A 13,203-nucleotide genomic window follows, 5' to 3' on the forward strand; every position below is an offset into this window, starting at 1 on the left:
ATAGTTTGTGTCTCATTCATTTAAAGTTAGACAGGTTAAGTTTGATAGTTATTTTTATACATGCTTCTGCTTTTTTCATGAGTGTTAGATTAACAGTAAGAACAACCCCTATCCAATGTGCAAAGATAGGTTGAAGTTTCCCCAAGCGTTTCAACCTTAGCTCCTAAAGCCCATCTTAACAAATAGAAATTCGGAGCCAGGCATGGTGGCAACCATAGCACTTGGGAGATAGAAGCAAGAGGATCTGAAGTTTAAAGTCATCCTCAGCCACACACCTAACCTGGCTACACGAGACCTTGTCTCCAAAAGAAGTTTAAAAAGACCCTCAAGGGGTTGGGGATTTAGCTCAGTGGTAGAGCGCTTGCCTAGGAAGCGCAAGGCCCTGGGTTCGGTCCCCAGCTCCGAAAAAAAGAACCAAAAAAAAAAAAAAAAGACCCTCAAAAATGGAGATTTGGCTGTATTCTTAAAAGGCAGACAAAACTGGGTCACAGTGGTCAAGTTTGTATACATAAGAACCTAACTGTGCTTTTTAAGTTGAAAATGTATTCATGTTTGGAATGACCTAGAAGTTTTCTTTGTTTGTAACAATGTATCTGTATTTTTTATTAAAAATAAAAATTTCCTTAAGCAGAAAATGTAAATGTCCTTTGGCTTCATATTTTAAACAGTACATATTAAAACACATGGCAGAGCTGAGTCAGGGCTGAGTAGGTAAAGTGCTTGCAGCCACTCTTGACAACCTAAGCTTGACCTACGGGAATGGAGGAATGAGAGAACCAGCTCCCAAAAGCTTTCCTCTGATCTCTACATGACACTATGGCACATGTGTGCCCCTCACAATAGATAGATAATAGATAGATGATAGATAGATAGATAGATAGATAGATGATAGATAGATAGATAGATAGATAGATAAATAGATAGATAGATAATAGATAGGTAGGTAGATAGATAATAATAGATAGATAGATAGATAGATAGATAGATAGATAGATAGATAGATAGATAGAGCAAGCAAATAGTGTTAACAATTGTTACAATAAAACTGTCAATATACATTAGTCACTCTGTGAAAAGTGAAAGTCTCCCTAACGGTTATTAAGAAATGTGTTGTGGAAGTGCACGTGAATCTTTTAACAGTGTGTCACTTTTCATTTCTAGATAGTACTTCTTCATTCTCCCAAGCAATGAGGGAGCATGTAGGTGTTCAGCATTGCATTGGGTGGATGTGATACCCAATGAATTCAAAGAAGAAAGATGTTAGAAACTGGATGTTTTTAGTCACCCACAGTGTGTTTGGATGGCCAGAGTAACCTCACAGGCAAAAGTCCAACCTTCTTCTATGACATAGAAAGAGAAGCTGGAGTAAAGACGTGACAACATTCATGTGCTGTGACAGAAGTCTGTAGCTGTGACATAGCTGGGAGGGTCCATCTTCTTGGTGGCTTTGTCACTAAATAAATGCCGTGCTGTTACGTCTTCTTCTAAGAGGTGCCAAGACACTGCATGGACCTTGCCTTTCTCCTTTATAACTCTGGACAGTGGGGGTTAAATGAAGATAATGGGGAGGAAACAAAAAAAAAACCCACAATAAAGATGAGTGTGAGATGAACACTTGAAGAATGATGGGCGACTCCCTGAACATTCAGAATCAATGCCAGAAGAGTGAAAGCCACCTAGGAAAATTACACAACCATCTCTAGATTCTAGTCATAGAAAGGTCAAGATATAAAAGTGACAAAATTGGAGGTGGGGAGATGGGCCAGTTGATAAAGCTTCTGTTATACTTTCTCCCCCAAACATTGCATCTCCAAATCATAATAACCAGAGCCAGGAGACTGGTCAAGGCAGGTCCCCAGGTTCTCCAGCCAGCTTACCCTTAGCAGTGAGCTCCAGGCAAACGCACAGATCTGTGCCACACAGTGTGGATGCACCTGAGAAGCTACATCTGCATTTGACTTGCAGCGTCCACACACATGCACACATCCTGCACACATGCGCACGCGCAAACACACACACACACACACACACACACACACAAAACACACACACAAGAGACAGAGAGAGAGGGGACGGGCAGGAAGACAGGCAGACAGACAGACAAACAGACAGATGCACTCCAAAGCAAACCAAGGCAAAATTGGTATGTTTTAATTTTGAGACCTCAAAGGCAAAGTCAGAGTGTGTTGGGCACATGTGCAACTGTCTAGCTTCATGGACATCAACAGTTAAGAGACAAAGACAAGTAGGCTCCTTATTTCTGGTCAGTCTGAGTTGGTTTTGTTTTATTTTGTTGTTTTGTTTTGTTTTGTTTCACATCTTCTGCCTGGTCTACAAAAAAGGAATTCCAAATCAGAAATTACATGGCTTAACATTCACTCATTAACCCAGTCTAGGATGCTTTTATGGAAGAGGGACAACAGATAAGTAAAGAAAACTAACAGTCATTTAAATTCCAGGTGCCAGAATCCACAGAGCTCCCTCCACAAATCCAAGGCCCCTGCTGCTTTGCCAGGTTCACGAGTGAGATCTGTCCACAGCCAATGTGTTAGCCATGCCCAGGTTTGTATCTTCCTTTCTCTTGAAACTTTGTGCTACAAATATAAAACAAAGAAATATAGATAAAGTGGTGATATGAATTAGAATCAAGACAACAGCACTGGGGTAAATGTACAATGTTACAGTCACCAGAAGAGGATCTGATGATACTGCTGAGAGTTACCTGTGACTGTGGGAGCCTCACATTCTAATTAACCTCTTAGAGTGAAGCTTGGACTGTACTCACAGGTAAAGAGACTTGGAAAAGCAGACTCTCCCAGATCACCCATCGAAGTAGAACAGACATAAAAGCATATCGATAAATAGCCTTCCCCAGTAGCTACTCAGAATATTCTCTTCACTGTCCACTCTAAGACTTGAGCAACACCTGAAAAATTAGAGAAAGTGTAGAAATAGTGAGCAGAGTAAGAAGGATTAGAAATATACACATAGAGCCTAGAGATTAACATATCTGGCTCTGCTGACACAGTTCCGCGATCACAGCTACTCCAGAGGTTAAGCCAAGATGACTGCAAGTTCAAAACCAGCCTGAACAACTTAGTGAGAGCCTGTCTCAAAGCAAGTACTAAAACTCTCTGAGGCTGTATCTCGGTGATAGAGTAGCGGCTTCACCTGGGAAAGGTCCTAGGGCCCATTGTAATTACTAAAAAATAAAACAAAACAAATGTTTGAAAGTGTGGGCCATAATGTCTCACACCATAATCCTAGCACTCAGAAGACTGAGGCCAGAAAATTGGCATGATTTTTGAGGCCAGTTTGGGCTATATAACATAAACATGCATAATATAACATAATCACAGATATACAGATATAAAGCTAACTACATTGATAGTTCGATAGATGATAGATGACATAGATGATAGGCAGGCAGGCAGACACACACACACACAGAGACAGACAGACAGATGATACAAAAATGATAGGAGGTAGATATCTATCATTGATAGATAAATGATGGATGGATGTAAGGACAGATGGACGGATAAATTAATAGAAAGTAGATAGGCAGGCAGATGGGGTAAATAGAGGCTTTTAAATTGCAGAACCAAGTCTTTAAGCTAAACCTAATCACAGTCCCTGTTGATAGATGGCATAAGCACCAAAATGAGCTACTTGGAAGTGACAGACTCTGCTCCAGTAAACCTTTAAGAATCATCCAGATAACGAGTGGCAAACCACATGGAGGAGCTTGGGGTAATCTGCTCTGCATAAATACGGTATCCTCAAAAGAGTCCTCTCATTCTAAGTCCGTTGTATGAAACTATCCATGGCCCATGAGAAATGGCGTGTACAACAGCTATGCCTGCCTTACTCCTTGAAGCCACTTACTTTTATTCCAGCCAAATATTCTCAGCCTTTCTCCTCACAAAGCTATGACCTTACAGTGCACTGAATCCATCATTATTAACTCTGTAAATATGAATTGTATGTTTTCACACACAGTGTATGGATACAATGTGAATGCAAGGTTCGGTCTCCTTGCCAACCCGATTGGATTTAGAATCACTAAGGAAACCTATCTGAGGGTATTTCCAGAAAGTTTCAACTAAGGAAGGAAAACACACCGCAAATGGGTGTCATCATCTCATGGGCTGGGGCTCCAGACTGAGCCATGAAGAGAGTGAGCTGAAAACAGCCCTCACCTCTATGGGACTCCTGACTAAATATGAGATGCGCACAGCCACCTCACGATCCCGCTGCTGTGATTTGCCATGGGGATAGCTGGACTTTCGAACGGTGGGGGGAAATATACCCTTCCTTCCTTCCTTCCTTAAGTTGCTGTTGTCAAGAACTTTGTCACAGCAGTGAGAAAGGAACTGATGGAAGCAGAATGTCAAATAATAACAAACAACACGCTGACACTGAATGACTCCACAGAAGCCTGAAGACTCATCAGAGCGGACTTCCAACCTTCCTTAATTATAAAGTCCTAAAGAACCAAACAATTTTATATTTACTTAAATGGCACAATGGCATGGTTCCCACTCCTGTTTCTAAGCTAAAACTGATTACACACAAGATACAAGAGAGAAGTAAAAAAATAATAAAATAAAATAAAAACGAAGCATAAGATTGACTTCGTAATATCATCTCATGTTAACTGATTTGTACTGAAGTATGATTCATGTGATCCAACTTCCACGGCAAAACACAGGCTTGTGCACTCACCAACATATACATGTACATGCGCGCGCACACACACACACACACACACACACACACACACACACACACATGCACTACAGCCTCAAGTAATCTCATATCTCGAAGTAGCTGAAATGAGTCTTTTCACTGTCAACCCCGTGGGTCGGACAGCAATGCTCAGCATGTACCTACTGTTTCCAAATTCAAGGAGTTTGCTTTCTAGTTTTGATAATGAAAAATAAGAATGATCTAGATTTTTCCACATAACTCCATTTAGTTTGTGTTTGGCCAGACTTCATGCTTAGCAAAGAAGATATTCCCCAGTCCCTTCAAAAATTATCAATTTTAATCTATTAGGTTCTAAAATGTATTCTTCTTCGCAGCTTCCTTCCTATAAACAACTTCTATAAACTCTTCCAGATTTTTCCTCAGAAGCTATTCATGGCTATAAGGTAATATCTAAGTTATTTTTGAGATTTTATTTTCATTCTAATTATGTATCCATGTGTGCATGCACATGAGTTCTGTGACACCAGAGAACAGAAGAGGGTGGCCAGTTCCCTGGAGCTAGGGTCACAGGTCGTCATGAACTCCCCATCGTAGTACTGGGAACTAAACAGGGGTCCTCTGCAAGAGCAGCAAGTGCTTCTAAACACAGAGCGATTTTTACAGCCCCTAAGTTGACTTTAAAAACAAAACAAGCAAACAAGTCCTTGCAGTTCTTAGTAGATAGACAATCTTAGATCCTTTATGCTGGCCTTTGAGTAGTCTCTCCATGAAGCAAACAATGATTATGTTGCCAAGGTAACCTCAGACCTTGTAAGCCAAAGCTTTCCCAGGGCTTTTCCAACATGCCAAAGCCTGCAATGACCATCCTTGCCAATAGCCAAAGATCTCTCCACTGTAAAAGCAAGCCCGGAGACATAAGGAGAGACAGTGAGTTGCCAAGCAAAGAAAACACACTGAATTTTTTCAGAAAGTCAAATTGCTATGGGAAGAATTAAAAGAAAAGTCTGAAATCTTATTTCATCTACTAATCAATCAGAAATAACTACGTTTTAATGATTAACAAAAGTTAAACTTAAAAAAAGTTTCATTCTGTTTCTGTCCATGTGTGTTCTGAGTTTCTCATTAACAACAGTTTAGACTCAGGAAACAAACTACTAGCGCTCAAAATCACAGCAAGTTGGTTAGCCTTTGTGGATAGAATAACCACCATGGTGATAATATCCATCTCTACCTCAGCAGGGCCTTGTAGTTGTAAAACAGACTTGGGGCACAGTGAGTATTTAGAAAATGTTATATCTGTATATTAAATCTTTTGTTTTTCAAGACAGGGCTTCTCTGTGTAGCCCTGGCTGTCCTGTAACTCTTTCTGTAGACCAGGCTGGCCTCAACGTCATGGAGATCTACCAGCCTCTGCTGCCTAAGTTCTAGGATTAAAGCCAAGTGCCACCATCACCACACGCCTATAGATTATATATACGTGTGTGTGTGGGTGTGTGTGTGTGTGTGTGTGTGTGTTCAGAGTTAATCTGGAGAACTCGTTGGTCAATGCCTGATTTAAGAACTAGTCATCATCCAGGGCTGGAGAGATGTCTTAGCCTTTAAAGGCTAGGCTCACAACCAAAAATATAAGAACTGGTCATTCTCAGATACATATCGACTTTGAGGCCAATCTGAGCTACAAAAGACACTGCTTCAATATAAAATCCTACGCTAGGAGAGATGGCACACACCTTTGATCCCAGCGCTCCGGAGGCAAGAGACAGGTGATCTCTACGAGTTGGAGACAAAGCTGGTCTATGTAGTCTACATAGTGAGTTTCGGGACAGCCAGAGCTGAGAGATTTAATACAATAGAGAGTATTTCAAAAATCAAAAAAACAAGTAAATCCCATATTTGGCATCTGTTCGCGTAGGATCACCTCTATGTAAATAAATACTTGGGACGTGGTATTCTAACCAATCGGCCGAAGGCTGCCAGGGCCCAGGAGATAAAGGCAGCAGACTTCACCATCTTCTGTTGGGAGAAGTGGGTCGTTTTTGATGTCTCACGGAAATTCTAAAGTGAAATCCCAGAGTGTGTGTTCTAGAACAACTATCGTCCTCCGGTGCACACCCTTACCTTGTTCTCAAGACGGCATCTATGGAAAAATCTGAGACCGGCTGATTGTCTCACCGTGCTAACCAACGGAAACGCACCTTGTTGCTCTTAGAAACCTCAGAGAAGTCCTTCAGAAACAGCCTCAAGTGGATTTCAGCCCATTCACTGCTAAGGGTTGCTCTGCCTAACCTGTTCACTAATCCATTAATTTACATGACAGTTCTAACCCCAATGTTAAGAACTAAAAAACAATGGTGGACTTTCTTCCTCCTACATAACCACTGGAAAATTCATCGCAAGAGGGTTTTGCTGATGGGCTTAGCTGCATGGTGGCTGAATTTGCATGCACTGCGCTGTGATTCACACCAAACGCCTTCTATCACTTAGATAACTCTTCAGCAGAAGCTCCAAGAGGCGGAGGGGAGAGTTGAAAATTATGCCAAAAATTAACTAACAACTACCCAGCTAAATGACTGGGCCCATTTCAAGATATACAGTCATGTTTGGAGTAAACGTTATGATTTGTATTGAAAAATCACCACAATCTCCTCACACAGGCTAGTAAGCGTCACTGTGACTGTTAAGTGTACATCACGGAAAGCAAGCTCTCCTGTTTATCTCTTTTGCACCAGAATTTTTTAGAAAGGTTTCGTGTATCCCAGGCTAGCTTAGGACTCACTGGGTAGCCAAGAATGACCTTCAACTTCTGATCCTCCTGATGCTATCACTGACTGAGCTGCGTGCCAAGACACGGGGTTTGTGGAGCTCTGGAGATCAAACTCTGTTGGGCTCTGTTCATGTCAGGCAAACAGTCTCCAACGGAGCTACATCCCCTGGCCCGGAATCAAATTTTTCTTTCATTAGTTGCTTTACATTTGAATATATTTTCTTTTAATAAAAACTCTACCTTGAGAAAGAAGTAGAAGTGATGAAAGCCAAACTTGCTCGAAAAAATAAAGACATAACAGTGCAAACAAAACATGTTTATATAAACACTCTCTTGAAATGCTAAAGCGGTCTGATGTCCTCCTTAATGGTACATGACTATTTCCCAGCTCTGAGCTTTTCGAATACTTTTGCTGCAAAAGTAGACTTTCTGAGTCAGGATAATTTGCCATGCACAATATCTAACCGGAATCAAGAATATTGTTTCTGTAAGAACGGCTCATGCCTTCTGGGTAGAAACACAAGCTCTTGCCCTCCAAGCTCGCAACAGAGGCTCCTCTCGCCTCCACCCAAGAATGCAAGCCAGTGACATTTTTGTTTTCAGCGCCTAGACTCAAGCCTGGGACATACAAGGCACACCCACACCCTAGTATTGTTAGGCTCCCAGAAGCAGCAGTACTGCGTGATCTTAGCTGCACTCCAGACATCTTAACAAAGTCAGCCACGCATCAACTTCTGAACTTGACCGTCAATGAATCAGTATATCAACTCAGATGGCGTTGGAACTATTAAACAATCATATTCATATTTATATACTTTTAAACTGTCTTTAGAGTGGATTAAAATAAGCACTTTCTTTAAGTCCTTGGGTAGATTACTTTTGAGATTCTGAATGTCTCCTGTTTTGTTTTGGCTTCTTGTTTTTGTTCTTTGTTTTTTTGTGCTTGGTGGCTGATTGGTAGCTTTGAGTTTTGTTATACTTGTCTGTGTGCAAGTAAATGAAATAGCCAAGAAATGTCTTTTCTGTCCTCTGGGGGGTTTCTTTCAGGGTTTTTACCAGCCCATTAGTCACCTTTGGTCAGTAGTGGTTTCTGTTTGGTGCTTTCTGTAAACACTGCAGTTGGCTTCCCATGAAACCCTGCACACCCTGTCACTTCCCAGATGGATTCCAGGCTCCTGTCGGCAGCCAAGGTCAGCCTCCTCTCATCACATTCCTGACCACGGCTGGTGCCTTTATCTTTCTAAGAATTCCCATAAACAGTCCCAGGGCAAAATGAAAGCCTAGATTCCCCAAGAGTGGATCAAATCAACCTTCCTAGTACTGAATTCCTATAATGAATAGTTCTGCTTGGCCCCAGAGGGAAGGGGGCTTTTCCAGATTGTTCTTGTTTTTTTCCTGTCCTCCTGAGTATTAGTTACCATTCTCTTTGCTATGAAAAATAGATGACAGAAGCAACTTAGGGGACGGTTTGTTTTGCTCACAGCATAAGAGCATGGTCTATCACGGTGGGGAAGGCCTTGCAGCAGGTATGGAAGTGAGGCAGCTGACCAGACTGCATCCCCAGGTGGGAAGCAAAGAGGTGAAGGGTGGTGTCACTCTCTTTCTCTTTATCGTTCAGTCCAGGACCCCAGTCTGTGGACCCATGCTGCCCACAGGCAGGGTGAGCCTTTCTTCCTCAATACTTCTGGAAACACTCCCATGCACACACAGAGGTGTGTTTCCATGGTGATACCAAGTCCTGCTAAGTGGACTTAGCAGATTAACTGTCACACTCAGTCGGACACAGAGATGCTCTCTGGTGGCCTCTAAGCTTTACAGTGTCATAGCCATCTTTGAAAACATGAGGATGTCAGAGAATTTTGTCCAAAGTGAACTAGGCTCAACCACAGCCCCCCAACCCCAATTTGGAGAGCTTACCCATAAGCTCCAGGAAGCCGATATCCTCCTATTCTTTCCCACTTTGTCCTTACTACTACTACTACTACTACTACTACTACTACTACTACTCACACACACACACACACACACACACACACACACACACAGACCCCTTCCGCACATTTAACTAATATTTACTGAGTTGGCCTATTTAATTTTTTATTAAGTTGGTTATTTTTCATTCTGTGGCTTTCATATTTAGGGGAGGGGCAGAGCCACATGCACATCATAGAGAATGGATCAACATGATTTAACGCTCCCATAACACTCACTGGATGTGAAGGGAAGCCTTCAGCCAGATGCTTTCCGGTATGATTCAGTGGGAGGGAGTGCCAGACGAGGAGGCCACCAACACCTTGCTGGGCTTTCCCAGGCCCTTTCTCTATCCACCTCAAAACAACATGGTCGCATTTGGATCATGGAAACTACTCTGACCCAAGAGTAGACTCTGCACCACCCACACACACGCGTGCCCCACAAATCCCTTTTTCTCTTTTTTTCCTCCTTTTCTATTTCTCCTCTACTTCATGACCAACGTTGACAATTTCCTTAAACCATCTAGGCTCAGGGACTCTGTACCCACAATCATGGGTCCTAGGCAGTGCAGTGACTCACACAGAAGAAGGTGTGGGTAATTGTCCAGTGAGACACTGACTCATTGTGGTAGGCCGTATCGTTCTTCTCAAATATTGGTGTCTTCAATGGCGCTTAGGACCGTGCCCTCCTCCAGGGTGCAGGGACTGTTTACCACTAGTGTGCTGGTTCCTCTGAGTGCTGTCTCAGTGCACACACCCTGCTGGCTTCACCACTCTGTGACTGTACCTCAGAAAGGCTGGTACTTGCCCAGCTAGCCATTGCGAGCCATTCCTTAGCCTATCAGTGTTTTCTTCTCTCTCCCTAACCAGCATTTGGCTGTTGTCCAACAAACTAGAGAATTCAGACACTTCACGATCCAGCTGTCAATGCCTGACGCTCATACCTTGGCCTTCAGTGAACAGGGCATGGCTCCTTCTCTAGAACTGAGGGGAAGGGTAATTCTGTTTAATTTCTCTACCTTCAGGGTGTTGAACTCTGTCCTCAGTTGGCTCCTGGACTCTTCCAGCTTCACCCTACCTCTTCCCTCCCAGCCACACTCAGTTCCACATACCCACTGGATACTTAAATCTCTTAACCATCGGCCGGGATGCTCCACAGCCTGACTCACACCTGCTATCTGTGTTTGGCTGCAGGGTTACTAAGGGAACGCACATACACAAATCACATGCATTTGCGTGTGAATACTCTCTCTCTCTCTCTCTCTCTCTCTCTCTCACACACACACACACACACACACACACACACACAAGAAACACACATCGCAGCCCAGCATTTTCCCACTAGATCTATCAAATATTTCACAGTGAATATTCAAAACATTTTCCTCCATAATACTCACTTTTCACTTATAATTAATTCCTTCTGGTATGTAGGTTTGGTACAACAAGTGTTTATTGATCATCCAGTATGAACCTGAGACTAGGGCTGAGCCCACCATGAATATCAAATGGTCCTCACGTATATGGAACTTACAGTCTTGAGACAGAGCAATGGGTACAGCAGTTGACCGGGATGAAATACCTACAAATCACACTGCTTGCTACTACAGACCACGCATGCGAGTCCTCATGAGTATAACTATAGAGAACATGGAAAGACCTGAAAATGGGAGCTTGAGGATGATACCTCAGATCTGGCTTGGGTGGCCAAGTGACAAGGCCACCATTCACTACAACACACATGTGAGGAATGAGCACACTTGCTCTAGAGGGGTGGAAACAAGTCGGAGACACATCTTTGTCTGTCGGTGAACAGGGGGCAGGGTTCAGTAGAGTGAGATGGACTTTGGGAGTTGGAGTTAAAAATGGTGGTGAAACAGACTCAGGTCCTCTTCAGGAACCACAAGCAATCTTACCACCAAACCGCTTCTCCATCCCAACTCTAATATCTTTGAATACAGTTATTTGAACAAAATGTCTTGAACTAACATTGCTGTAGGCATCTAAAGAAAAACAATGTGGGTATCCTAGTCTTAAGCTGCTTTAGGTGGGGAGCCTGGACCTTAAAATGGTCACCTCTTACCAATGTTTCCACTTACAGCAAAACTACCTTTACTGCTTCACTGGAAAGGACCACATTTGGTTTTATATGCAGATTTATTAAATAAGTTTAACCTCATCCCAGCATGAAAAAATCCGGGGCAAAGGAGGCAGATAGGAATTATCTGATCCTCAGAAAGTCCCTTCACCTGCCCTATGCTCAAAGTTGGCAAAGTGAAAATTAATTATACAAGGATGAAATCTGATGATGTCATGTGGTGGAGGCACTGACTGACACCTTTGCTCAAATCCTGGGACAGACGCCTTCTAGAAGGAATACTGCCTGAAGCTGACAGTCCCCAGAGGCTGCTCAATAATTCAACAGAAATAAAATCTTATTAGCTATTTCTTACGCTGGAAGCTACAATTATCTTCATTACGAAACCGCTCCCGCAGTCTCGATGATGAAGCGTAAAATGGGTGTCTTCAGGACTCAAAGGCGAGAGCACTCTTAGGCGGGGTGTAGAAAAAGCTTCCTGGGAAGGTTTGCAAACACATCTTGGTAAATCCTGCTGTCCTGAATTAGGAGTTCTTCCAGCGTTGTGAGGAGTGAGAATTGCCAATTGGGCTATGCTAGCGCACACGTCTAGTCCAAGGGGAAGGGGTAAAAGCGAAAGACAATCTTCCCTCTGCAGTAGCTGTGGGACTGAGCAGAGTGGGCCCATCCACGGCACAAGCAGCATCTTGAGTCGCTCAGCCTAGTCCCCAACTCCTATACCAACCAGCCACCATATAAGGAACAGAGAAAGATGGCCAGCGACTAAACTGTAAATGAGAGGATATGCTATTGCAGACTCGGGGAGAAAGGGGCTTAGAGATGATGGTGCTGAACTGTAAAAATATGTCAGCTTGAAACTGAGACATGACTCAGTTAGTCCAGCTAAATTTCGTGACAAATTGGTCTGTTTCCTGTAAGCCCTCTTGGCATAGAGCCTTCCACTACCACAACAGCAGCCAGAAATAAGCAGAAATGTTAATAGGATATGAGAATTAAAACTTACAAAGACCACCCTCCCACTAGCTAAAGATTACGGCAAACACCGTTATTTGCTGTGTTCGTTCCAAATGTATGTGTGCAGATAACTAACATGAATATTCACATATGTTGAACATTTGCCTGAGTGTTTTCCATAATACTTTGCTTTTTACATGCAACAGGGACTTTTCCAATCTGTGCGGACACCCACCTTCAGTTTCTGCTCTCCAAGACTTCGTTTAACCAGGCCTGGTAACACACCAGTGATCACAGAACTAGGCAAGGAGGATGAGGCAGGAGGATCTCAAGTGTGAGGACAGCCTGGGTTCACAAGCAAGATTATGTCTAAATAAGAACAACAACAGAGCTCAATTTAACGCTTACTCACTCTTGCAAAAATATTGTTTTAATTTCAACAACTATCACTGAGTCCTTAAGAGCTGGCCACTGCATATGAATTTTCTAATTTTATTCGTACAGTAATCCAATGCTGGGTAGTCACTAATCTCGTTCAACAGATCAAAGACCTGTCTCTTTTGCCCTACTGTGAGTCTTCTACGCTCTCCTCACAGAGCCAGAAAAGTTGCAAACCGGCCGAATAGGGCCACAGAGACCAGGTGAGAGGCCTTTAAAAGAGACACTACTGAAGCCACGCTCACAACAGCAGGCCCCACGCC

Source organism: Rattus norvegicus, chromosome 18 (genome assembly GCF_036323735.1).
Source record: "Rattus norvegicus strain BN/NHsdMcwi chromosome 18, GRCr8, whole genome shotgun sequence".
In the NCBI taxonomy this organism is placed as follows: domain Eukaryota; kingdom Metazoa; phylum Chordata; class Mammalia; order Rodentia; family Muridae; genus Rattus; species Rattus norvegicus.